Raw genomic sequence first — 27,957 nt, forward strand, 5'->3', positions numbered from 1 at the left:
CATTGACTTTGGCAGGTTAAAGTTCTTTAACTACCCTGGGAAGAATGTCCCCTGCTGTGCTTTGTTGGTGATGGAACTGATATTCAGCTCGCACTTGAGGTTTGAGGAGATGATTGTTCCCAGGAAGAGGAAGGACTCCACCACAATGCTGATGGTCCGGGAGCCAGAGAAGTGTTTTCCCAGCTGGGAGAGAATGTCCTCAGAGCAAGGATAATTCTGTTAAAGTCAGAGCTGAAATTTACAAGCCAGATCCTGTTATAGGTACTTGCTGTGTCCAGGTGCCGTAGGCTGTACAGTCATGGGCAAAAGCTTTGAGAATGACACAAACATAGAAACATCTGGCAAACACCTAAGAACCCTGAAGGAACAGACTTTGTGAAAGTGTCATTCTCAAAACTTTTGCCATGACTGAAGTGTAGGGGCAAGTTTACAGCATCATCCACAGACTTGTTGGCTCTGTAGGTGAACTACAAGGGGTCCTGGGGGTCTGTGGTGGAATTTAGGTGGGACAACACATGAAGCTAAAATGACTGTGATTCAGGTTCGGATCCTCAGTCATCTGGGTCATGATAAATCCTTGTCAAATCTTATCACAGCAACTGGACCTAAATTCTTACCTTGAAGGCATTTCATCTATCATTCAAGAGGCTCCTTCGGTTCTAACGGACTGTGAGTTTGTAAGAATTTGAATATATGAACAGCTAAAGTTTGGATTGTGTGAAGAAAAAAAAACATAGGATCACTTATGCAGAGGCTCAGGCAGTAGTCAGCGGGGCCATGGTTCAGTCTTGGATCTGGGCAGGGGGGCACGGCTTTTTGGAGTGATATAAGTTCCTTCTTTTCTTTAATAGTCCAATTGGTCTAAACCAGAGATTATAGGTTAAACTTCAAAACTGAGTTGATTGGCTTTAGAACTGGTGAGTTGGTTGTTTTGAGTGGCCATTTCTGTAGCTGATGTCTGCTACTGGGATCCATTGTGATGTTACAGCAAAGTTTAAGCCTTCGGCAAGGGCATCTATCTCTGTATGTTACAGTCTCTTGATTGACAAGTTCTTTATCCATTTCTCCTGGTTTGCAGCATGGGTGTCACAGTCTGCAAAATCTACGACCTGGGGCCTCATACGTACAAAAGAAATCTGATCTTATCAAAAAACACAGACACCTGTGGTATGCACACTTGTAAGTAATCTTTATTAGAAAATCCCTACAGTTCAAGACACCCATGCTCATGCTTAAACAACCGGGAAAGCTTTGCCTTTAATTTTTATGACATGACATGGTGGCTCACAGCACAGGATTCCTCGTTGTTCTTTTAAACTGCATTCACGTAGCAAATGCTGAAAAGTAAGTAGTGAGAAGATAGCATGCCAAGATAGAAATAACCTCTTGGATGTCAGCGACTCAAATTCAGTTGAAGGTTAAACGGAGGGGAAACAGCACTTTAAAACATCATTCCTGAGGGACTGAACTTTACAGAGGTTACTAACCATTTCTATGCGCTGACCTGGATGGATAGCTAAGGCAAACTACAGAGGTCAAGACAGCTAGTGTAACCATTGTTTTTTCCCCCCATAATTTTGAGGTTGCAACACTTAAAACCCTCAACCTAGTGATGTTTAGTATGTGTTAATCTGTTAGCCATCAGGGGCTCGCTATTCTGTCCTGTAGCTCCAGCTATATTTTGAAAGTACGTCTACTTTATTATAGTGTTTATTTTTCTGTCCTCCTATTTCTATATATATTTTGGTCAATGGTGTGGGTGGGGAACTGTCATGTGTGCTGTGGTGTATAGGACTATGGCTCCTGCTTGCTGTCTTATGAATAGTTATTTAATCCATTCTATTGAATAACTCAACCTGTGTAGTACTCCTAGTGGCCTTTAGGTGGGTTACATTTGTGGTGTTGCGAGCAGGGCTGTTTTTTTTTGTTTGTTTGTTTTTTTTTTTTTTTTGTATTGCTTTATTTGCCTCATTTGCATTCAGAAACAACCTAGATTGACCATGATTGCTAGCAGCAATCTCTTTGAGGATTTTCCAAAATTGCAAAGAGGGCAATGAAGAGCAACTTCACCAACAAGGGGATTGAAGTTCTCGTACAAAATATTCATTTAATTCAGGTGTCACCAACAAAATAAAGATCTAGGAGAAGGTAATAGTTACAATTAATTCTGTTGGATCAGAAGATTGAGCAGTGTCAGCAAATGAAAAAGAAATGGTGTGACATAAGTCATTGCCAAAAAGTGTGCCATGGCTCACAGTCACCTCTAGATATTTTATAATAACCATATGAAGCCCAGAAAATAAATTTGAAATGTTAAAACACACCAATCAGCCAGCCATCCTCAACAGCTCCTGCTTGGAGGCCCACATTCACTGAGCTGTTCTGCAGAATGAATGAGTTGTGCATCCCTCCACGCCACCGCAACAATGTTTAACAGAGATGGATGTGGATCATGGATTATTTGTGTATTGACCAACATAAAGCCTTTCCTGTTCACATAGTCGAATTCATTGTGTGATGGTGCTTTTATTGTAATGTGGGTACAAATTTATTTGGGAATCTGTTGATTCTGTGAAATCCTTGTTCGATATCAGCTTGGTGGCTGTATGGGAACTTGATATAAGTTTGGCTCAGTGGAATTATTGCATCCAACACTGCCAGTATGATTTTGCTTACTGTCAGCTGCAATATGCTGTTTATGTCTCCAATATTCAAGCTAAAAATCCCAGGGTAAACAGGAGCTAGAGGTGCACTGGGAAAGTTTTGGTGTGTTTTGTCACTCACTCCAACATGGGTTGTAAATCTTGGCATAAATCAATCAATTTATTTTGGGGGAAGCTGTACCTGCTTAGAAGCCACACTGTGCTCTTGTTGAGCAGATAAGCATGGTCATTAAAAATGGTCCATGTTGCGGTGGCACATTTGAACGACCAACCCTATGCTACAGAAGAAACCATTAGCGCATCCTGCCAGCTATGGCCAGGTTCAGGTGAAGGAGTCTGAAGACAAGAAGTATTGAGAACACCTCAACAATCGCAAACACTCTGCCTGCCAACTGTCATCACTGCATCCTGACCAGCCCTTCAGGGTGAGGGTGGATGAGGAGAAAGGATGGAAGACCCCTGCTGAGGTCATCAGGAAATCTGCAGAGCCACTAGCTTTTCAGAACGGAGAAGGGGACTGTGATGCGATGCAACCAGAATCACCTGCAAGTAGTTCCGAAGAGGGCCAACACAGATCACCACCCATCATAAGAGGGTCCAGGGCAGCCTGTCGGTACCAAGCTTGTCGCCCATAAAGACAACACAGGAGACAACCCGGCGGCCGTCTTTCCATGGGACAGCTAGGGTAACCTTGAGGCCATTTTATTAGACCACCACTTAGGTAGAGTGACTCATTACTAGTATAAATCAGGTAAGTTCTGCCTCACTGACATGAGACTGTTTGTAAAGGAGATGTATCTTTACTTAAATGGATTTGGGTTTATGCTCACAGAAAAGGACTTTATATAATGGAGTTTTGAGCTGACCAGTGATTTGAAAGGACATTTTCATTTAATAGTCTCAGTGCAAAGGACATATTCAAGAGAGCTATACCAGCACACTTTTTGTGAGCATGTTCTAAAGTTGCTTACATTTCACTCCAAAGGTGAGAGATGTGTTATAATGAATGTTCATGAATAGGCCTGCCTTGGTTCCCATAGCTATGCAGTCGCTTTAATGTCATCGAATTATGAAATTGTGTCATGGTTATGTGGAGGATATACAATGTCATGTCTGTGAATGTTTCACATACATGTTATTGTTGTTATTGACATAAACAATAACAGCTCAGTTAATACTAAGTGAAGCTTGCAGTGATTAACGCCGAAATAATGGCGGAGGCGTGGCGAAGTTTGACTCTTTAACTTCGAAAAACCAACAAACAACTCAAACCTGACCCCTGGGATTGCCCATATATACCCAGCTTAACAACGCACCCGAGCCCTTAGTCCCATTGGGTGAGAGGCCACACCCTTTCGTCTCCGCCACAACAGTAAGGTTACAGTGACGTAAAGAAAATCAGAATAAAATAAACATCAAGAAAGTCAGTAATAGATATATCTTCTTCTTCTTTTGGCTTTTCCCTTCAGGGGTCGCCACTGCGAATCAACTTTCTCCATCTAACCCTATTCTCCGTATCCTCCTCTCTCACACCAACTACCTTCATATCTTCTCTCACTATGTCCATAAATCTTCCCTTTGGTCTTCCTCGAGACCTCTTGCCTGGCAGCTCCAATTCAAGCATCCGTCTACCAATATATTCTCTATCCCTCCTCTGTACATGACCTTACCATCTCAGTCTGGCTTCTCTGACCTTCTCTCCAAAACATCTAACATGTGCTGTTCCTCTGATAGACTCATTCCTGATCCTATCCATCCGGGTCACTCCCAAAGAGAACCTCAACATCTTCATCTCTGCAACCTCTAGTTCTGCCTGCTGTGTTTTGGTCATTGTAACAGTTTATAGGCCATACAGCATCGCTGGTCTCACCACTGTCTTGTACACCTTTCCTTTTATTCAGGCTGATAGTCTTCTATTGCATACTACCCCTGACACTTTTCTCCACCCATTCCAACCTGCTTGAACCCGTCTCTTCACCTCTTTTCCACACTCTCTGTTGCTCTGGAATGTTGACCCCAAGTACCTGAAATCCTCCTGCTTCTTGATCTCCACCCCCTGTAGCCTCACCATTCCACCCGAGTTCTTCTCATTCACACACATATATTCTTTCTTGCAGATCACAAGGTCATCTGCAAACATCATAGTCCATGGGGATTCCTGCCTCACCTCATCTGTCAGCCTGTCCATCACCATTGCGAACAAGAAGGGGCTCAGAGCTGATCCCTGATGGAGTCCCACCTCAACCTTGAACTTCTCTGTTACCCCTACAGCACACCGTACCAATGTCTCACAGCTAGCATACATGACCTGCACCAGTTTCCTGCACCAGTCTAACATACTTCACTACCACTCCAGACTTCCTCATACACTACTAAGCTCCTCTTTTTGCACCATGTCATATGCTTTTTCTAGGTCTAGAAAAACTTAATGCAGCTCCCTCTGGCCTTCTCTGTATTTCTCTAGTAGCATTCTCAAAGCAAATACTGCATCTGTCGTACTCTTTCTAGGCATGAAGCCATACCGCGGTTCACAAATGCTGACTTCTGCTCTCAGTCTAGTTTCCACTACTCTTTCCCATAACTTCATTGTATGGCTCATCAACTTTATCCCTCTATAGTTACAGCAATTCTGCACAGCCCCTTTATTCTTAAAAATAGGCACCATCACACTTCCATTCTTTAGGCATCCTCTCACTCTCTAAGATCCTGTTGAATAATCTAGTCAGAAAATCTACCGCTGCCTCTCCTAGACATTTCCACACCTGCACAGGTATATCATCAGGACCAACTGCTTTTCCACTCTTCATCATCTTTGATGCCTTCCTCACTTCACTTTTACCAATTTGTGCTGCTTTGTGGTCTACAAGTCATGTCTTCTACCCTTGCCTCTCTTTCATTTTCCCTATTCATCAACTCTTCAAAGTACTCATTCCATCTTCTTTCCATCACTCTTCTAGCATCTGTCAATACATTTCTCTCTCTATCCTTAATCACCCGGACCTGTTGTACATCCTTTCCATCTTTATCTCTCTGCTTCGCCAACCTGTATAGATCATTCTCACCCTCCTTACTATCCAACCGAGCAAACAAGTCATCGTACGCCCTTTGTTTTGCCTTTGCTACCTCTATCTTTATCTTACGTTGTATCTCCCTGTACTCCTGTCTGTTCTCTTCAGTCCTCCCAGTATCCCACTTCTTCTTTGCTAACTGCTTTCTCTGTATATACTCCTGCACTTCCTCACTCCACCACCAAGTCGCCTTATCTACTTTCCTTCCAGATAACACACCATGAACTCTCCTACCTGTCTCCCTGATAACACTAGCTGTCGTTGTCCAATCATCTGGAAGCCCACCCTGACCACCCAGAGCCTTTCTCATCTCCTCCCTGGAAACCATGCATCACTCCTCCCTTTTCAGCTTCCACCACTTTGTCCTCTGTTCTGCCTTTGTCCACGTCATCTTCCTTGTCCCCAGAGTCATCCTACAAACAACCATCCTATGCTGTCTGGCTACACTCTCGCCTACAACTACTTTGTAGTCACTGATCTCTTTCAGGTTACCTCGTCTATACAAGATGTAGTCTACCTGCATGCTCCTTCCTCCGCTCTTATAAGTTACCCTATGTTCCTGTTTTTTTCAGGAAGAAGGTGTTCACCACAGCCATTTCCATCCCTTTTGCAAAAAAACAACCACCATCTGTCCCTCTGCATTCCTTTCCTGTATACCAAATCTGCCCATCACTTCTTCATTCCCTCCATTTCCTTCACATACATGTCCATTGAAGTCTGCACCAATTACCACACTCTCGTTTCTGTAGCAATTCTGCATCACTTCATCTAACTCATTCCAGAACATCTCCTTCTCTTCCAAGTCACATCCCACCTGCGGGGCATAGCCACTAACAACATTGAGCATCACACCTTCAATTTCCAGTTTCAGACTCATAAGTGTACCTGACATTCTTTTCAACTCTAGGACGTTCCTAACAAACTCCTCCTTCAAGATAACTCCTACTCCATTTCTGTTCCGGTCAGTACCATAATAGTACAACTTAAAGCCTGCTCCTAAGCTTCTAGCCTAACTACCTTTCCACCTGGTCTCCTGGACACACAATATATCCACCTTCCTTCTCTGCATCATGTCAATCAACTCTCCTCCTTTTCCTGTCATAGTCCAGATATTCAAAGTCCCTACTCTCAGTCCCAGGCTCTTTTCTTTCCTCCTCTCTCTCTGCTTCCGAACACGCCCTTCTCCTCTTCTTCTTATTCTTGTTCTTTGACCCACAGTAGCCCAATTTCCACTAGTACCCTGTAGGTCATCCGTACCAATGGCGGTTGTTGTTAACCCGCACCACAACCGATCCAGTATGATATGGTTATGGTTGACTCGCAGTGGTTGACACTGCTCCGTGCAGGGGGGGGGGGGGCATGGGCCAGTGCCGCCCTGAGGCCCCATTTCAATGATAGATATATGTATAAATTATTTTTTATACAACAGATTCAATAGTTCTTTTGAGGGAATAACACTATTATGTTATTGCAAAAGTGAGGTGCTAAATTATCTGAAGCAATAGGTGGAATTAATACTAACTGAAATAGTATGCAAGTACTTTATGTGACTAAAAAAATTGCTAGTATTATAAGTGGCCAGGGGATGCAAACCCTGTGTTTTACACTGCACCAGTGAAAGGATGCTAGAATAGAGTGAGCAATTTCTGACTCAACTAAAGATTGTAGCTATTTCAAGAGCCGAGAGTTGGATTGGAAAATGACTCAAAATATTTTAAGATTGACCCCCTTTTGCTCTTGTGTCTATGCACATTATTCACGTCTGTATTAACTATCCTCTCTCCATTGATTCTTAACCTGTTTAGTTCTGGAATTGAATCAGGCCACTCCCTGTACAGCATACTGTAACTATAGCTACTACAATTAAAACTGCATTATATTGTGTTTGGGTTCTTTGTAAAAGATGCATGATATTTAAAATATTTCACCTAAACTCATTGCTCTCTATTGGAATTTATGTCTTGGAAGCTTGTTGCTGACAGATTTGAATATTTAGCCCCCCAAAATTTCCTGGATGAGTCATGATGCATCAGAGCATGGGGGTGCCAAACATACAGCCCGCGGGCCGGAACCGGCCAGCAAGGAGGTTCAATCAGGCCCGCAGAATAATTTGAAAGTGAAAAAATGCATAAAAGACAAGGATTTATTTTTTTTAATTAAATGCAATTCAAGAATTTTCCGCCAGGGGGCGCACTATTTTGGCCAGAGTAGAAGACAAGCGGCATCACTGAGACAGACCAATCAGCAGATGTTATCAATGCGCCATCTGCTGCTTGTTACAACGTTGTTTCTGCCCTGTTCTCTACCTCCCTGCTACTCCCTCATTAGCCAAAATGTTGTTATCAAAACAGAGGAAAGTAGATAAAGAGTGTAGAATTTTGCAAAGTAAAATGGACTACGTCCTACTTATTTAGGGAGACGCACGGGAAACCTTTGTGCTTGGCGTGTTTGCAACAAGTTTTGGTATTTAAAGATTAGAATGTTCGGCGCCACTACAAGACTAATCACAGTGAAAAATATGACGGCTTGCAAGGACAACTGAGAAGAGATAAGATCAACAAATTGCTGGCGGGTATGAGGAAAAAGCAGTCCACTTTCACCCATAGCTGGGAAATCAGTGAAGCGGTGGTAAAAGCCAGCTACCTAATTGTTAGTGAAAATGTGCAATTTAATATTAGTCACCAGCTTCACTACAAAAGAGTATGGTGGAATTCTACTGTTCATGCAACTCCATACATTTTCAGTATGTATTGTATGTGTATACATATTTCATGTATGAAGTTTACACATTTACAGAACAGGTGAATACTGTCTTCCTTACACATTTAATAGCACTCGCTTTAGTTTGTAAGGTGCAGGCAGGGATTCAATTTAGATTTTATATGCACATGTGTAAATTGTTTAAAAATCCCTTTCTTTATAAGTCTCATTTAATCTTTAAGTGCATTACTATATTTTTCAATACCAATTACTTGTTAAAGTTTTGTGCCTTTGTACAATCAGTGGGACCAGTTGCAATGTATACATGTGAATGAGGTAAATGAGGTAAAAAAAAGGTAAATTACACGTTTGGCTAAGGAAATACAGAATGAGGTGTTTCATGAAATGTTTTGCAAAAGGATCGTTCATTATATTCCCAGATTTTCCAAATGTCCTTGTACTTCTTTACACCTAACCAGAGGAAGGACATGATATTTTGGTTATTTATTGCTGAGTATTATATCATTTTAATAGTCCGGCCCACTTTACAGCCACCTAGGCCGTATGTGGCCCGCAATGAGAAATGAGTTTGACACTCATGTTGTACTATATACTCCTGCACTTCTTCATTCCACCACCAAGTCCCCTCATCCAATTTCCTTCCAAATGATACACCAAGTACTCTCACACCTGTCTCCCTGATAAAAATAGCTGTAGTTGTCCAATCATCTGGAAGCTCTCCTTGACCACTTAGAGCCTTTCTCAACTCCTCCCTGAAAGCCATACAACACTCCTCCCTTTTCACCTCCCACCACTTTGTACTCTGTTCTGCCTTTGTCCACTTGATCTTCCTTGCCACCAGAATTATCCTACAAACCAGCATCCTATGTTATCTGGCTACACTCTCACCTACAACTACATTGCAGTCACTGATCTCTTTCGGGTTACCTCATCTATACAAAATGTAGTCTACCTGCATGCTCCAAGTGTTCATTGAAGTCTGCACCAATTACCACTCTCATTTCTGATGATATTCTGTAGCACTTCATCTAACTCATTCCAGAACTTCATCTTCTCCTCAAACTCACATCCGACCTGTGGGGCATAGCCACTAAAAACATTGAGCATTACACCTTTCCAGTTCAGACTCTTGAGTCTATCTAATGCAGCCTCAGGGCGGCACTTGCCGTTGTCTCCCCTATCAGAGGTACAGCAGTTGTTAGTCCGGCTTCTCTGACCCTCTCTCCAAAACATCTGAGATGGTTCGGTCACGTACAGAGGAGGGATAGTGAATATTTTGGTAGACAAATGCTGGAATTGGAGCTGCCAGTCAGGAGGTCTCGAGGAAGGCCAAAGAAAAAGATTTATGGACGTAGTAAGAGAAGATATGGTAGTTGTTAGTGTGATAGAGGAGGATACAGGATATAGGGCTAGATGGAGGAAATTGATTGGCCGTGGTCACCCCTGAAGGGAAAAGCCAAAAGGAGAAGAAGAAGGAAAAGAAGAAGAAGAAGACTCTTAAGGCTATCTGACCTTCTTTTCACCTCCAGAACATTCCTAACAAACTCCTCCTTCAAGATAACTCCTACTCCATGTCTCTTTCTGTCAGTACCATGATAGTACAACTTAAAGGCTGCTCCTAAGCTTCTAGCCTTACTAACTTTCCACCTGGTCTCCTGGACACACTGTATATCCACTTTCCTTCTCTGGATCATGTCGACCACCTCTCTATCTTTCATATCATAGTCCCGGTATTCAAAAGTCACTACTCTCAGTCCCAGACTCTTGCCTTTCCTCTTCTCTCTCTGCTTCCGAACACACCTTCCTCCTCTCCTTCTTTGACATGCAAACATGCCAACCCCTTTTTATGATGTAATAAAGCTTATTTGACATTCGTAAATGCAGGTTATTTCCTGTGGTTGCGTGTGTGCGTGCATCCGTGGGTTCATGTGTTAAAGGACGACAAAAATGGCGACAGCCTCAGAAAACTACGACATTTTAGTCTCAATGCAGAACTACCAAAATGGTAACGGTTGTAGTCCAGAGGCTGCCATCTGGTGCTACCACGTGACCAGGGCCAGCAGACACAAAGGTATGAATGGGATGCCAATAGCTAATGTCCTGTGTAGAATTTATGTGAAGGTGCGTTCCAGTTAGGAAAGAAAGGAAAGCAGAGAGAATTAGACGAGCGGCAAGTTAACAAGTTATCAAGGTACCAATAGCGGTGACATGGGAAAACAGTGATTACCCAAGGCACGACAACACTAACACAAAACTGACCAATAACTCATGCTTGTCTAGATACTAATACTAGCCTCTTGTAATGAGCTGTTCAGCAATGTGATGTTCCAGGGAAGGAAGGGCCGGTTCTGATGGCGATCACGTTGGACCCACAATGGATTTGCAGTTGTTGGTAGGAGTGAGGTGTCCTCTGGGCATAACACCGGGGATGAGAGACGGCTTGTGATATGGAGACACGGTTGGCTCTGGGAGATCTTCCAGTGCAGTCTGCAGGTCCAGTAGTTGGGTCAGGACATCGAGCTAGGATCCACAGTCCGGATCAGCAGGAAAAGAAAAATGCCCGTCTATATACGGCTACATGCCGTATATAGAATTTGAAGAGAGGGAGAAGATTTGGAATGAGTTAGATGAAGTGATGGAGAATATCCCCAAAAATGAGAGAGTGGTAGTTGGTGCAGACTTCAATGTACATGTAGGTGAGGGCAATAGAGGGGATGAAGAAGTAATGGGCGGATTTGGTATACAACATAGGAACGCACAGGGACAGATGTTGTAGATTTTGCAAAAAGGATGGAAATGGCTTTAGTGAACACCTTTCTCCAGAAAAGCAGGAACATAGGGTAACTTATTTAAGCAGAGGTAGGAGCACCCAGGCAGACTACATCTTATATAGACGAGGTAATCTGAAAGATCTCAGTGACTGCAAAGTAGTTGAGGGTGAGAGTGTAGCCAGACAGCATAGGATGGTGGTTTGTAGGATGACTGGTGACAAAGAAGATCAAGAGGACAAAGGCAGAGCAGAGGACAAAGTGGTGGAAGCTGAAAAGGGAGGACTGTTGTATGGTTGTCAGGAAGGAGTTGAGAAAGGCTCTTGGTGGTCAGGGAGAGCTTCCAGATGATTCGACAACAACAGCAAGTGTTATCAGGGAGGCAAGTAGAAGAGTACTTGGTGTATCATCTGAAAGGAAAGTAGATAAGGAAATTTGATGGTGGAATGAGGAAGAGGAAGAAGTTGTGTTTGTACCCTGGTACTCCGTCGAGCGCCTGCAGTCATCTGGTGATTGTTGAATGTTTCGTTGTATGGTTCCCCGATCAAATGAAACTCCTTGTCTGCCACGAATAAAGCAGTTCAAGCATCTCGGGGTCTTGTTCACAAGTGGGGAAGGAATGGAGCTGGAAATGACAGATCAGTGCAGCGTCAACAGTAATACAGACTGTCATCGTGAAGAAGGGGCCAGGCCAAAAGGCAAAGCTCTCAATTTCACAGTCCAAATATGATCCTACCCTCACCTATGGTCATGATTTGTGAAGTAGGCTCAAAGAAGAGTCACTGTTCCTCCTCATTGCATGGAGTCAGATGAGGTGGCTTTGGGATCTGGTCAGGATTTCTCCTGGACAACTCCCCAGTGAGCCATCCTGATGAGATAGGCAGGGTGGGTGGATGGACGGATTAAACTGCTTAATGTCAAAATCAATACTCACTTCCCTGTCTTTGCTGGTCTTGGGAATAGATGAGTGGAGGACCCAAATTTACTGCTCACCACACCAAATGTTATCTTTAAACCAGCTTTTGTAGCACAATCATTTGCATGGACTTCATACAGTAACAGAACATCTATCAAAATAGTCACTTGTTTCTTCTGTGTGGTGACTTTTGAGATTCATCTCTGCTACCATGAGCTCTGCCTCCAGTCTTTTGTTAAATGCCACTGTCTATAAACCTTACACCATTGCTGGTCTTACCACTTTCTTGTACACCTTTTCTTTAATTCTGTATGATACTCCTCTGTTACAGATTTGGAAATAAGACCAACACACAGACACAGGACTATGCATCAAAACAGACAAGGTTTGAAATAAGTTTACTTAGGCTAGGTGACCAGGTAGGGGGTCGCTGGGCAGGAGCAGGCAAGTACAGAGTACTATCACTTTTTGCGGGACTTACATTACAAGACCCCCTACAAAAAGTGAATTTCCACAAAGCACAGATGTGATCATTTTGATGGTATTTAAAGATATTTTAAGGGTATCACACCTGATCCCAATTTGTAATCGGCGCCAGATGCAGCAGATGCCGCTAATCAAGATCCCTATAAAGGGCAGCGGCACGCTCTGCCTGGCGCTGGGGGATTGTGGCTCTCAGAACACCACAGAGCCCCGCCACGACCCCACCCCACCCCACCCCACCCCACCCCACCCCATCCCCATCCCCATCCCCATCCCCATCCCCATCCCCATCCCCATCCCCATCCCCATCCCCATCCCCGCCACGACCGGACCAAGTCGGCCGGTGTAACCTCTGACCCCTACCTCGTTACGACCGGACCCAGTCGGCCGGTGTAACATCTGATCCTGTCCTGCCTGCAGCCCATCCTGTCTGCAACCCGTCCTGTCTGCCACCCGTCCTGGTGAGACCCAGCCCTGTGCAACTCTGTCTCGTGGCCAGGGGCTTACCAGCGACACCCTACCTGCCGTTTCAACGCAATAAAGTGCTTTCGATCCAGATTTCTGCTCTGAGGTGTGGTTCCCTGCTCGAGTCCGCCCCATGCGACCCGTGACAGATATATTAACCCTCAACAAACCTCATTCAACCCCTTATGAACCCCCCGCGAACCGTTATCAACCTATCATCAACTGTATTATTATTATTACTGTATAATGTTATTCTGTAGGAAATCTCACGTGGGTACAATGGTAGAAGCGAGAGTTTGCGATGGTGGGTATCTTTGTTTAGCAAAGGAGATTTCATATTTCATTTATTTTATAAAATGTATTTTAGCTTTGGTTTTTACTCTATTTTTTACAATTTTTTTTTCCCTTTGGCTAGAACAGGGGTGGGCAAACTGCAGCCTGCGGGCCACATCCGGTCTTGTCTTTTTAATCCTTGATGTGAATGACTGAATGATTGGATCAATGAATGTGGGAGCTCAAACAGGAGATTATTTCATTTTTGGAGCAACTTGAGAATTTTCCCGAGCTGAATGACACAGATCAGGTTTGTGATTTGCCCGGTGATTTTCAACCAGTGTGCCGCGACACACTAGTGTGCCCTGAGAGATCGTTGAGTGTCACAGATGGTAGATAACAGGTGGATAGATGTTTATAGTCTGTCCATTTCCTAAATCGGTAAATAGACTTTCAGCTCTCTATTGCTATAAGGTCTGGGATATATGGATCTTACTTCACACTCCTAATGCACTTGGTTTGCCGGACGTAGTTCTTAAGAGGCGTGACAGGATTAAAGTTCTCTTGACCTGTCAACTGTGTGTGTATCAGTGTAACATTCCTTCAGTAGGAACAGCGGCTTTCACTGTCACTACTGTCTGAGATCTTTTGTTTCCCTGCAGCCTATTTGCTATCCCATGCAGCAGCTACAACCAGCTTTTGCTTACTTTGCCTTTGTTTTAGTAATGGGGTCTCTGAAGAGTCATCCCCTCACCTCATCACCATTCACTGGCACCCATCTCAGTCACTTGTCTCTTGTCATCTCTAACCTCTGCTGCCTCAACTGCTTAACCCACCTGCTTCTGTCTCACATTTCTCTCCTGGCTTCTACAGCCCTCTACAACCTCACCTGCTATATCAAAGTGCCCATCACTGCAAGCTTCCCTCTCTTGTACTGTCTAATCAACCTGCCTCATTCTCACCTAATCCATCTCTTCTTTATTATTCTGCTTCATCAACCTTTCCCTTATTGTTTGCAAGAGGAGCACACAAACCAACCAATTCAGGCCGCAATTCACCGGGCACGGGCCCCTCTGTAGAGTAGTGATGCCCCTCAAAGTTTTGGGGTTTGTGGCTCCAACTAATGCATCAGCTGTGTCACCAGGTTCTGAGGTGGGTGAGCGAAGCTCCCCAGTACCAGACAGAGACAGGTCTACTCAGCTTGGACACATCCTAAACACCTACCCCTCTACACTATGGCAAAAGCTTTCATATTTGAGCAAGCAAGTCACAAGTGACATTTTAACAAAGGCATGAACTTTGATAAAAAAAAACAGACATTGAACCCTTCATTCCGTTTGTTCAGACAGTTGACTCTGGTAAGAGACAACATTTTTCAGAAGCGGAGACTTATATGTGGACAGGATCTTTCTGATTGGTGACACCACTTCCACGTGTCTGGACAGTTCCCCGCCCAGGAACTTGTTGCTAATGGATAAACCAAATCTTGATGAAGGACCATATAATTCAGTGGCCAAATCACTGGTTTGATCCCAGTAACACATGTAACAGCCAATCATTCTTAGCAGTGAGCCCTGAGACCCAGGGCTGAAAGTTTATGGGCAGTTTATAACTGCATATGTATGCTATCTTAAACAAAACAAAACAAAAAAAAACAGCAGTTGCTAATTCAACTACATGTATGAAAATTATAGCCAGCTTGAAAAGTATCAAGGACACCATTACACCATCACTGACCTTGAACAGAACAGTTTGTAGTTTGCAGGTTGGTGTTTGTTGATGTGCTTTGGAACTGATCTGAGCACTGCATCTTAAATGACTTTGTCAGAGGTTCATGAAGGTTTCTCCGGTTTGATAAAGATAGCTTATTTGACTTCTTTCCCTCAAAGTGTGGGTCTTCTTTGGCCATTTGGAACATTAGTAACAAGTGAATATACTTGTCCTCGAGCTGAAAATGGACTGTTAGTCCTGGCCTGAAGAGGTTGCTCTCTTGTGTTGGGCCATTCATTTGTGCAGAGGTCGTTCTGGACATTAAGAACATTACATTCCTCATTGCACTCAAAAGTATATACCACATCTTCTAGCTTGTGTCTCATGGTCCTGTCCTCAGGCTGTAACGTCTTGGCTTCAGGTCTACTGTCTGAAATAAATAGTTTTAGTGTTTAAGACATCTAACTTTTTCTAAAATGCCATCAATGTGTGGTATCATAATGTCTTCATGTTTACTGTTGTCTTTTCTTGTTCTGAGAGGTTGTCTTTTGTTTTGTTTTTTAAACATTTCTTCATTGGATAGATATGCGACTCTAAGGTCTTTCTAATGTGATGTACCTCTGCTCTCCTTCCATCAACAGTCATGGTAATGTTCTTGGCCTGATAGGAGAGTTGGGATGACCTTTGTTAATGTTATATAGGGTGGTGTGAATCAAACTGTAAACCCTGGTCAGTGTGTTCAGGTTTCTTATAGAAACACATCTACACTGCATGCACATTTTAGGCAAGTTGTATTTGAAGATTAATGTTATTGTACAACTACAGTGCTCTTGGTCAATCCAAAATGTAAAACCCTCAAACCTGAACAATTTAGGAAAAGTTACATTTTGGCTTAAGTTAATATCTATGCACACCATCAGACAACTATTAGTGTGTAGGAATATTGTGCAACTTAATGTAAACAAAGATTTTCCCACTTGCTACTCCTTTGTCCTTGTTTATTTTCACCTATTAAAGTGAGAATAATTTCAAAATTTCTGAAATTTAAAAAAACAAACAAAAAAAAAAAAATGACCAATATTGCCACCCTTCTTTTCAAAGACCGTCACAAGCCTTCCATTCACGGAGTCAGTAAAGTTTCTTGATCTGGTCAGAATCAACTTTTTGTGCAGCCACAAACTACTGCTGCCCAGACACTGTTTGGAGAGGTGCACTCTTCACCTTCACTGTAAATGTCCTACTTAAGAAAAGTTGTCAATAGGGTTTAAGTCAGGTGAAGAAGGGGGCCCTGTCAGTTTTCTATCTTTAAGACCTTTACTGGCCAGCCACGGATACTTTTCCCTGTGCCACTTCTTGAACAAAGTGTCTCCTAAAAATTGGAAGTAGGTTTGGGAGTCGATTTTGAGTCAATTTTCAATCCAAAAAGGTCCAACTAGCTTATCTTTAATAATATCTGTCCATACCAGTATCCCGCCTCTACCTTGCTGACATCTGAGTTGAAGTGGAGCTCTGTATCAATTACTGATCCAACCACGGGCCCGTCCATCTGGTCTGTAAAGAGTCACTCTCACCTCATCAGTCCACAAAGCCTTTGAAAAATCTGACCTCAGATATATCTTGCCCCATTCTTGTCGTTTCAACTTGTGCGTCTTGTTCAGAGGTGGTTGGGTTTCAGCCTTTCTTACCTTGGCCATGTCTCTGAGAAGTGAACACCTCGTACTTCTTGACACTTCAGGTGAGTTGCAGTTATGGAATATGGTGGCACTGGAGGATAATGGGTTCCTGATAGCTTCATGTTTGATTCTCCTCAAATCTTTGGCGGTTAATTTGTGTATTTTCTTCTCGGCACGTTTCTTGCAACCCTGCGGACTATTTGCAACAAAAAAAAAAGTTTTTTTCTGAGGTCACGCCCCAATATCTTGGATATTGCAAGGGTGCCGCATCCCTCTGAAAGAGGCAATTTTTGACTTTTCAGAGTCAGTTAAATTTCTTTTTTCAGCCCATTTTTCCTTGGGAGAAGAATCTGCCTAATAATAATGCACACCTTGATATGAGATGTTGATCTCCTAAGGCCACATCCACCCTTGTTACACAAATACACATCACCTGACATGCATTAAATCCAATAATACAGCTTGGAGTTGGAAATTATAGATAAAACGATGATATGGCAAAATTATCACTTGCCTAATAATTTGGCATTCAGTGTAGGCTTCAATCCTGTATTTTATGCACTTCTCAGTCCAAAATGAACAAATGCCAAATTACGGTCCGCGACATCATCCGGTATGAACTTAACTGTAATTTGTGTCTTAACAGGCCTTGACTGAGCCAATAAGGAAGTCATAGATTTGTTCGGCATGTTTAGTTTGTTAAAAGGCCGATGTCTGATGCCTTTCCAACTCAACTTTAGGAATTTATCTAAACCTGGGAATGGCACAAGGAGAAAACTGGCCCATGACCCCTTGGGACTGCATTAAAACAATGTGAATAAACTCACCCCTTACTGCAACTTTAACAAGACACACAAACATGCCAAGAATGAATGCCACAAAATAATTAAGGAGCTCACAGTATTGTTGAAAAAGTGTTTAAGAAATCTTTCAGGATATTTGAAAGTAGGGAATTAGTATGTACAGTAAGGTTAAATCCTTTGACAAACAAAATAGTCCATATTTTTCCAGCGGATAAACCATGGCTCTTGCTAATATTAGTTCTCCCTGTGGAGCCAACCATAAAATTACTTGGCATATATTTTTTCTAATTTTCCCTCTCAATACCTACTGTATAATATATTGGGCTTCAGATGGGTCAGTGAAATTTCAACCTCTGTAGAAAGAGGTTATTGTTTATATAATTCTAAATCAGTCAAAATGAAGAAAAAAAACAAGGAAGCCCCAAATCCTCCATTAGAAACAGAAAATTGTGTGTTTGTAGGTAAAAGAGCGACATGTTCGTGAGAGAGAGTACCCTACATTTTGTTTGTGGCCTCATTTGCTTTATTGTATGTTGGCTTATTCACTCCATGCTGCTGCAGAGCTAGATGAGCAAGATGCCATTTTGCTCTGGCTACTGGTATGATCCAATTAAAGTGTGCGATCAACCAGAACACTTTAATGATGGTTGGTGCTGAGGTTGGACAGCTCACACATTATGGCAGGGAGGGATGCCATGCTCTTTAAGTGGTGTCAGCAACATTGTAGTGCTGTACCACCTCAATCAGAGTTGCCAGAAAAATAATTGTTGTCTTTAAGATGCTTGTCTCTAGAAGTGTGTGCACAGACAGTAATTTATTAATTTCAGTCATTCATTAAAGTCTGGCTACAGTTTTAAAGATGAGGATGTCAGTGCTAGACCATGGCACCATTATATTTAAGTCATAATGAACTTACCATATGTGGAAGCACTGTGTTAGATATTAGTGTAATTTTGTGACTTTTTGCCAGTATTGGCATTCACTATATAAATGTAAATGTGGGCCCTCTTACTGATGAGATTAATTTGTTTGTAAGAGGCAGAAAATAAAAATAGAAAAAAAAACGGGTTTGCAAACCAAGAACACTTCAAAACTCAGGTTTTTTATTAGGATGACAGTTCAACCAACAAAATGTTGACTTACTTGTGTAATATGGAATATGGGATACCAAACCCCGTTATACGTTTGACTTTTTAATTCCTCTTCCCTCAGCCGCAGGGAATCTTCAATCTTGTAGTTACAGCTAACAGTTAAGACAATTCATATTTCATTGTATTTCTTATTCTTCCTCCTTTCTACTATTATCTATTACTGTTATGTTTTTTATTTGAAACTCTGGCACAACAATTTCCTTCGGGATTAATGAAGTTGTTCTCATCTCATCATCTCTCATCTCATATACAGGCAGTTTGGTTCCTGTATGATTAGTGCTGGCACTTGGTCCGCGTTGCTGGTTGAAAGACGGACCCGTTTCTGGTGTGAGTTGGACTCCACGAGACCTGCCCTTTGTCACCTATTTGGTTCAGACCTTTCATGGACAGAATTTCTGGGTGCAGCCAAGGCATTGAGGGAATCCAGTTTGGTGGCGACACGATTGAGTCTCTGCTTTTTGCAAATGATGTGGTTCTATTGGCTTCATCAGGCCATGATCTCCAGATCTCACTGGAGCGGTTAGCAGCTGAGTGTGAGGTGGCCCCTCCAAATCCAAGACCATGGTGTTCAACAAGAACAAGTGGAGCGCTCATGACGGGTTGGGGAAGAGATCCTGCCCCAAGTGGAGGAATTCAAGTATCTCTGGGTCTTGTCCACGAGTGAGGGAAGGATGGAGCGGGAGATCGACAGGTGGATCAGTGCAACTTACGCAGTAATGCAGACTCTGTGCCAGTCTGTTGCGGTGAAGAGGGAGCTTAGCCAGAAGGCAATGCTCTGAATTTACCAGTCAATCTATGTTGCCATGCTGGGTAGTGACCGAAAGAACTAGATTGTGGATACAAGAGGCCAAAATGAATTTTCTCCACGGGGTGGCTGGACTCTTCTTCAGAGATAGGGTGAGAAGTTCGGTCATCCAGGAGGAGCTCAGAGTTGAGTCACTGCTCCTCTGCATAGAGAGGAGTCATATACAGTGACTCGGGCATCAGGTCAGGATGCCTCCTGGACATCTCCCAGGGGAGGTATTCCGGGTTGGAGGTGGCCACGGGAAAGACCCAAGACACGCTGGAGAGACTATGTCTCAAGGCTGGCCTGGGAACACCTTGGAGTCCCCCAAGAAGAGCTGGACCATGTGGCGGAGGAGAGGGAGGTCTGGGCCTCACTGCCCTGGCTGCTGTCCCTGCAACATGACTCCAGATAAGTGGTGGAAGATGGATGGATGGATGACTTACTTGTTTTATTTCATAGCTCCATTTATGTTATTTAATAAAGCTAATAAACAAAAGATCACAGATGGATATTAATGTGTATTCACACTTGAAAGGCTGCCCTGCTTTTATATAAAAGCAGAGGCCATAAACATTTAGAAATCTATCTCACTCACTGGGAAGATGCTGTGCAGCATGTGTTTGTTTGCACTCAAAACCCACAGCTCAACCAAATCTTAAAAATTCCCCTCAGGTACCCATATTCACATGCTGCTCTCAGCAGAATGCAGTGTCTTTTAAGGAGCCCATCCAAATGATATCCAGCTGGAATTAGGCAGACATAGGAAGTCAAGGTCATGACTATGGCCTCCTAAGACCGCATCACTGGACAGAGTTCTCCTGAAGTGTGCTAATGCTTTGTCTGTCCGTTATCCTGCTGGGATGACTGATCAATAGAGGGCATCACGGCATCACACATAAACCTCACCAATACGGATGAAAGAAAATTTAACATAAAAAAGTGTTTATATCCTCAAAACATTGGTACACAACCATGCAGGTATCTATTAGCTCGAATCATCCCTTAGGAGCATGGGCACATCCCTTATGGGTGCCCGTGTTCATGATGATGCTGGCTGAGGTCATGCTACATTTCCTGACTGATTTGGATCTGCCACTCAGGAAGTCCAGGAGCCAGTCGCAGAGGGTGGGATGCAGGCCAAGGGTGGACATTTTGTTTGTCAGTTTGTAGGGTGTGACCATGTTGAATGCGGAACTGTAATCCACAAACAGCATCCTGAAGTAGAAGTCTTTGATTTCTAGGTGGGCGAGGGAGTAGCGAAGAGTGGCAGCTATGGCGTATGAGGCGGACCTCTTTGGACGGTATGCAAATTGCAAGGGGTCTAAGGTTTCCGGGATGTCATTGTGAATGTGAGCCAGCACCACTCTCCTGAAGTATTTCATGATGATCAGAGTGACTGCTACTGGCCTATAGTCATTCAGACAAGTGGCTGGGCTCCTCTTGCGGGATGATGGTCGTGTTCTTGAAGCAGGTGGGGACGGTGCTCTGGCTGAGGGAGAGGTAGAAGATCGAAGTGAGAACATCAGCCAACTCTCATTGGCACAAGCTCTGTATCCCGTCTGCACTAATGACATCATGGAGCTTACCCAGCACTACCATGGAGTTAGCCAGCGGCAGGATATAAACAGTGGCTAAAAAAACAGCAGTGAATTCCCCTGGTAGATAATAGGGACGACATTTAAGCTGCAAAACTTCCATGTCTGGCGAACAGTGCTCACTGACAGTCCACACGTCTCCACTCCATGCATTGTTCACAGCCCCCCCCCCCCAAGGTCCAGTCCCCTGTTATATTAGGGGACCTGCAGCTAAATGGCGGATTGCGGGACTTTGTCCAAGAGCGAGGTCTGCGAGGCGCCATCCAAGGGCAGACCTGTCTGCTCGCGCTCGGTGCTTTAAGGCCATCCTAGTAGTGGTGATTGCGGGAGCATATGATGATCTGTAGCTCCGGTGGTATGAAAGCCAGTTAATTCCGTCTGTGTTTGATGGTTAACGATATCCAAATGTGTCTGCTTGCTGTTAGGTAGTGCAGCCTTTGCACACTTTAGAAAGTTTGTCCTTAGAGTGGAGGAGTCTGCTCTAATTGAAGAAAAGCTGGCATGCAGCTGCGGAGGGCAACATGTTGCAGTAGGGGAAGGGAACCTGCTTCCAAGCTTCTAGCAAGGCTAAAAGCAGGTTTTAAGGTGTACTATCATGATATTGATAGGAAGAGAAATGGGATAGAAGTTATCTTGAAAGAGTACTTTGATAGGGATGTTCTGGATGTGAAAGTGTCAAATGGACTGAGTCTCAATAGAAGGTATTCTACCACAGCTGAGCAAAAAAACAACAGATCACAAGTAAACTGACTCAGAGGATCATCTTAAAGCAGCCCTGGGCATTTTACGGTCTGGGGACCACATGTGGCCTTTTAGGCGTCCCTGTCCGGCCTGCGTGAGGTCAATCAGAACATGAATGAAAAAACATTTATTCTGTTAATGTTATTCAAGTGTGATGCTTTTGTTGTTATCGTTGTATCGGCCCTCAAACAGTATTAGTTAGCCTCCTGATAACATGTATGGAAAAAATATATGGATATGCCAACGCTGACATTTGCCGCGATCAGCGGTAATCCATATGATACATAGTTTATTTTTAATCTACTAAGCAGTCCTGGAAGTATTATCAAATTATACAATTGAACATATACACAATTATAAGGCAAGTAGAGCAGGTGGTACAAGACAGGACAGCGAACAGCATAACTGTAACACACGGGGAAAAAAATGACCCCATTCAAAGCCAACAACATCATATCCGCCAGGGGGCGTCGAGCATCACAGGCTACTCCAACAAATTCCCTACTCTCGCCTCCGCTAGTGGTTGGAATAAACATGACCTCCTAACCACATATCACCAAGGTCTAGTTCTGGCTCTATGGCTGCAACTCTTAATCTATGATGATCGTCTTGACCTGGAGAAATTCATTCGATTAGCCATTCAGGTTGCGCAGCGTCAAGAGGCTTGTTTAGCCGAATCCTCCTCCCCATCATCAGGAGCTCAGGCTACAGACCGGACCATGCAAGTGAACCCCATGAAGCTTGTGGCCGTGGAGAGAAACCACCGCATAGCTTCAAGGCTGTGTCTATACTGTGGGGGCCTGGGGCATTTCATCACCACGTTTCCCACATACCCAACACGTCCTCAAGAGAATAAGGTCAGCCCGCCCACAGTTATAGCACGCTCCACTGCTCTGTCATCTCTATTCACCACAGGGCTCTTGGATTCAGGCTCAGCAGGCAACTGCATCTCCCGAGACTTGTGTCACCGGCTCCAACTCCCACTCAGCTAGCTCTCCACTCCCCTCATAGTCACCTCCATCACCGGCCCACCCTTGGCCAGCCCCCTGACGTTCCTGGCTCGCCCTGTAGAGCCCCAGGAAGGTGCACTGCACTCTGAAGACAGTGTCTTCCTGGTCTTGGATGGCTCCAAGGTAGATGTCATCCTTAGTTGTCCTTGGCTAATGCTTCACTCCCTGGTAATTTCCTGGGACCTCACCTGATTAGGTGAGGTCCTTCATTAGAATCCACAGCGCAGGGAAAGTTGCCTCCCAACCCAGCCAAAGCCCCCAATTCTCTCTTAGGCCATCTCCATGGAGGGTCTGCAGGAGCTGCACTCCACAGAGATCCCCTCAGAATACGCTGCCTACGTTATGTATTTTGCTGAGCCCAAGCCTCTCAGTTGCCCCTACATTGTCCCTGGGACTGTGCATAGACTTAATCTCCAGCTCACCCCCTACTCCATGGTCGAGTCTATCCCTTATCAGTCCTTGAGCAAGAAGTGCTTGACCACTACATTCAAGAAACACTCAAACAAGGCTATATCCATTTGTCAACGTCACCTGTCACATCAATTTTTTTTTCGTAGCCAAGAAAGATGGGTTCCCCTGTAAAGATCACAGCTTCTGTTAAATTGAAGTACCCATTCCTCCTAGTTCCCGCAGCCCAGGAACAATTTCTGGGAGTACAGATTTTCACCAATCTTGACCTCAGAAGCGCCTACAACCTCATTCGGATCTGAGAAGGTTTTGTTACAGGTATCAGTTGGCACCATGCGAAGAGCTTATGTCTGTAAACAGGAGAAATTAATTAGACGGTACCTTCGCGTCTGTTCATCAGCCCCACTCAGGTGAAAGAGAAAGACAAGATTTCATTAACAAATGAACAAATGCAATGTAAATCAATCTTTACATGGTCCATGTATTCACCTGTACATCATCACAGTATAATCCGGATGACAGAAACTACTCACCAACATTAGCGAATCTACCATCTTTACTTACTGTGTTGGTTCTGTTGCCCCAAAATGAAATTTCATTTTCAGTCTACATCTTGAGTGATAATTTGTGCTGATTCAATAAATCAAAACAATTAAACTACTGTTACACTTATGGGTTGTTTCCTACGCTTGATATAAAACGTAGCTACTATATTTTTACAGATGGCTCTTAACAGCTTTGTCTTTTAATTGACTTACTCTCTCAAAGTACCCGAACTTTCAACTAATTCTGAGCCCGTATGAAGAATGTGAAATGACAATTTCGAACTCTTTACTTTTTACATCTTTGTAATACATTAAATCACAGTTTTGACAGTGTTATTAATTGTCTGCAAGTTTTGTTTTGTTTTTTTCTCACAACCATTTTATCATTTAAAACACTCTTACACTTCTCACAATATTATGAACTATACAAGAATGTTCATTGAGCCAATGCCAAAACTCAAGGCATGTAACTCCAAACACATTAGAGCAGCACCGTCACTCACGATACGCCAGCTTATCATATTACTGTATTTCACAATTACATCCTTGCACCATTCCAACACCGTCATATTCTGGGTGTTCAGCAGGAACAATATGTTAAAATACTGCCATAGATTCATTAACTCAGATTACTGTTTCACCAACCTGTAAAGAGGAGAAATGAATCAGGTTCTCTTTTTGAGAAGCAATGTTTCAGAAAGTGGTTCTTTCCGTGACAGTTGAAGCATTGCTTACCAAAGGCTTGCCACTGTCTTGGTTTGTGCTGTGAGCCACAACGTTTGCAGTCAAAGACCTTTTCATCCGTCCACTGTGCAGGTCGGGGTTTTTGTCTGTCCGTGCTTTGTTTGTGATGGTGCATACAGCTGTGCTGTCACTCGGGGTATCTGAGCTCACTTCCATTTTGCCAAATATCCTCACATACAGCTGAGAGAGATCATATCTTTATGGCTGCCTCCAGTGTAAGCTCCATTCCACTCAGAAGCCTTGCTCTGACTTTTTTATCTTCTACTTCAAACACAATCTGGTACCGTATCATGGAGTCCATTAGAGTGGTATAGTTGCAAGTCTGCGCTTTTAATTTCAGGTCAGTCAGAAAGCCATCAAAAGTTTCATGTTGTCACCGTATCCGGGAGCAAAATATATATCTTTCATGGGTTTTATTTTTCTTTGGTGAAAAATGAGCATCAAAATTGCCCACTACAGCATCCAGCTTGTCATTATCGGCCACATCGTCAAATACGAACATATTGTTAGCAGGAAGGTTACCTTTCTAACGTCTGCTTTTGTTTCCAGCTCCATTGCCATTACGTACAGTGGAAACAGTTGCTTAAAGGTATGTTAGTCGCTGTCGACATTACCTGTGAGCTGCAAAGTCACTGGTGGTTTCACATCCATGCTGCTCTTCACAACCAAGCACACTCACTAGCCATTAGCTTGAGATTCACTCTCGTTCACCGTCATATTTATTCTTCGTGCCGCTTACGTCACCATATGTTTTACTCCTGGCACCTTGCATTTTGTTTGTTTTGTTCGTTGTCTCTTTATAAATGGACGGAGTCCTCATTAGGTCTCAGTAAATGCCTTTTATTACAACAGTGTCAGATACAGAAAAACGTTTAGCCGAGGCTTGAATCTCTGGAGGCATATAGGTATCATGATTCAAAATAAAATGCATTACCAGAATACTTTTTCATTTTCAGAATGTGGGAGCATATATTGACTCATAACTACAATGAGTAATAAGTAATCCAAACTGCATTTTCATTTTCTTCTTGAGGTAGCACATTTTATAACATAATTAAAAAGAAAACTAAAAGAACACCGCTTTCTCATTTATCGAATGATTTACATACAAATATTCAATTTGGATTTACAATCAGTGAGTGACCGACCTTCTTTGTGGCTTGTTTCGCATGCCAATCCCAAACGCTCTCACGTAAACCATGGGACTAGTTGGAATTGAAGACAATTTGTGAATCGATGGCCTTGACACATTGAGCAGATTAAACAGTGCTTGGCCGAATGCTCTGCCTTAACAGACACCATCATCAATTACATTGACCGAGCAAGCTTCTACTCAGTACCGAACAATACTGCAACTGTATGTCCGTCACTGTGATGGCATGAAATACGTAACAATTGTCCCTCAATAACTCGATGTGGTGGTGCCTGAGAGGGGACCCCCAGCCATCAGCATCCCTTTTGATGTAATAGAAACATACTGTGATATCCGTCTGTTAGAGCTGAATATTCATCCAGGCTGTTTATAAAATGCTGAAGTCTGTCATGGGCATCCAATTCAGAAGCTGTCTGCAATTCTATCTGGTCCCGTAATTGTATGATTTGCATGATGGCTTTAGGGAGTGCCATGCTAACAGTAATCAGCAATCAGCTAGCAGGTAAACAGCTGAGTGTGTGCCATCTTCTTGTTCCCAAACAAGCAACAAAGGAGAAGGTTGGCCACTGACATCACTCTCCTGCTCTGCTTGGGATTGCGATCCAAATTGAATTTGACCTATTTTGTGGGGGGGACATGAAAATGAAAATGCAGTTTGATTACTTATTGCTCATTTTAGTTGAGTCAATGTGCTGTCACGTTCTGAAAATATAATGGAATTTCTGCTATTGCATTTTAATTTTCAAATTTGGCATTTCTAATAGAAATTTGATAACAATTTGCTGGGTTACGTTTTGAAAATTAAATAATGTGTTTTGCTTTTTAATTTGGATTAAGTGACAGAATGAGCAGCCTGGAAGAAGAAAATGAAAATGTAGTTTGGATTATTTATTACATATAAAATGAAAAAGCATTCTGTCAATGCATTTTAATTTGAATTTTGATACCTATGTGCTTCCACATGAATCCCCATGAGTTTCCCGTGTCCCAAAACTCTGCCTACTAATGTCTGTGTCAATCATACCCAATCATGACAATACTGTTAGTGACCCCAGAATAGACGCTATAAGCTGTTGACGTGTCACTCACCGACCCTACGTTGATCACTGGACTGTAGGTTTGTCATGTAGGAATGCGATTTGGGAAGGTGGGAATGATGTGGTGTCCAGGAACGAGTACTGTTGGAGTACAGTTTCAAAAGAATATCCCCATGGTGAGCCTTCAGGTGCCACTTGGGGTTGGTGATTTTCTTTCCATCTATTTTGAGTTACCATCACCCTTAATAGTGCTCTCAGGGTATTTTCCAGCAGGATCTATTTAAAATGCATCCATATGGCCTTTTTGATTAGACCACCAAGCCCCTTTGTTGATGCTGCTGCAGTGGTCCTATGTCCGTACCAAGTAACTGCAGGTGTGTGGAGCAGAATGTACGCTGTGTGCGAGGTGGTGGGCGTGACTGAGCCAGGATAATATGCAACTGCATTACGGACACTTTTTTGGTTTTAATTGACAGATTACATGGGCAATAAGCAGAAATGTCACACATCTTGAACGTTTAATGAACAACCCTCTGGCGTTTACATCCATTCTTGTCTCGCCAGAGAAACCTCACACATTTCATCATCTTTTAGTTATCAAAGACCCATGTTTATCTTGTTATCATCATGAAAATTAGAAGCACCAATGAAATGGTTTCATCATTTTCATTGTGGACGAAAAAAAACTTTGATGTGACTCTGGACTTCAACATAGTGAAGAGTCTTCTCAAAAATACTTTGACCATCACCAGTGCTTCATTGAACAAATGTGAGTTAAATGCAGAAGAGGTTATTCTTACACATAAGATATTAATTCAAGCCACCTCTGGACAAAACTGATTTTCTAACAGGTCGGTGCATCCTTTTATACCATAAAGCCCTTTCGCATATCTTAGTTTTGCCCATCTCATTTTTAAAAATGAACCACACTGTCTTTGGAACCATGTCTGCAATTCTTCTCCAAGCTTTTTGTTTCCCCTATGGGGCACATAAATCAGTCTGCAATATATTACTGTTTACTTTCAGACAGTGTTGGGCATACTATGTTACAACAAAGTTATGTCCCAATTCTATTCTCACCTATCCTTCATTAACTTTTATGAACAATTTCCAGTCTGGTTTCTACCCACTCCATAGCACTGAAACAGCACTCATCAAAATCACAAATGACCTAATTGCAGCTAATTCTGGACTCCTCACCATCCTCATCCTCCTCGACATGAGTGCATCCTTTAGCATCTGT

The sequence above is a fragment of the Fistularia commersonii genome, chromosome 1 (assembly GCF_037954325.1).
Source record: "Fistularia commersonii isolate RoL2024-O1a breed Wild chromosome 1, RoL_Fcom_v1.0, whole genome shotgun sequence".
NCBI lineage: Eukaryota > Metazoa > Chordata > Actinopteri > Syngnathiformes > Fistulariidae > Fistularia > Fistularia commersonii.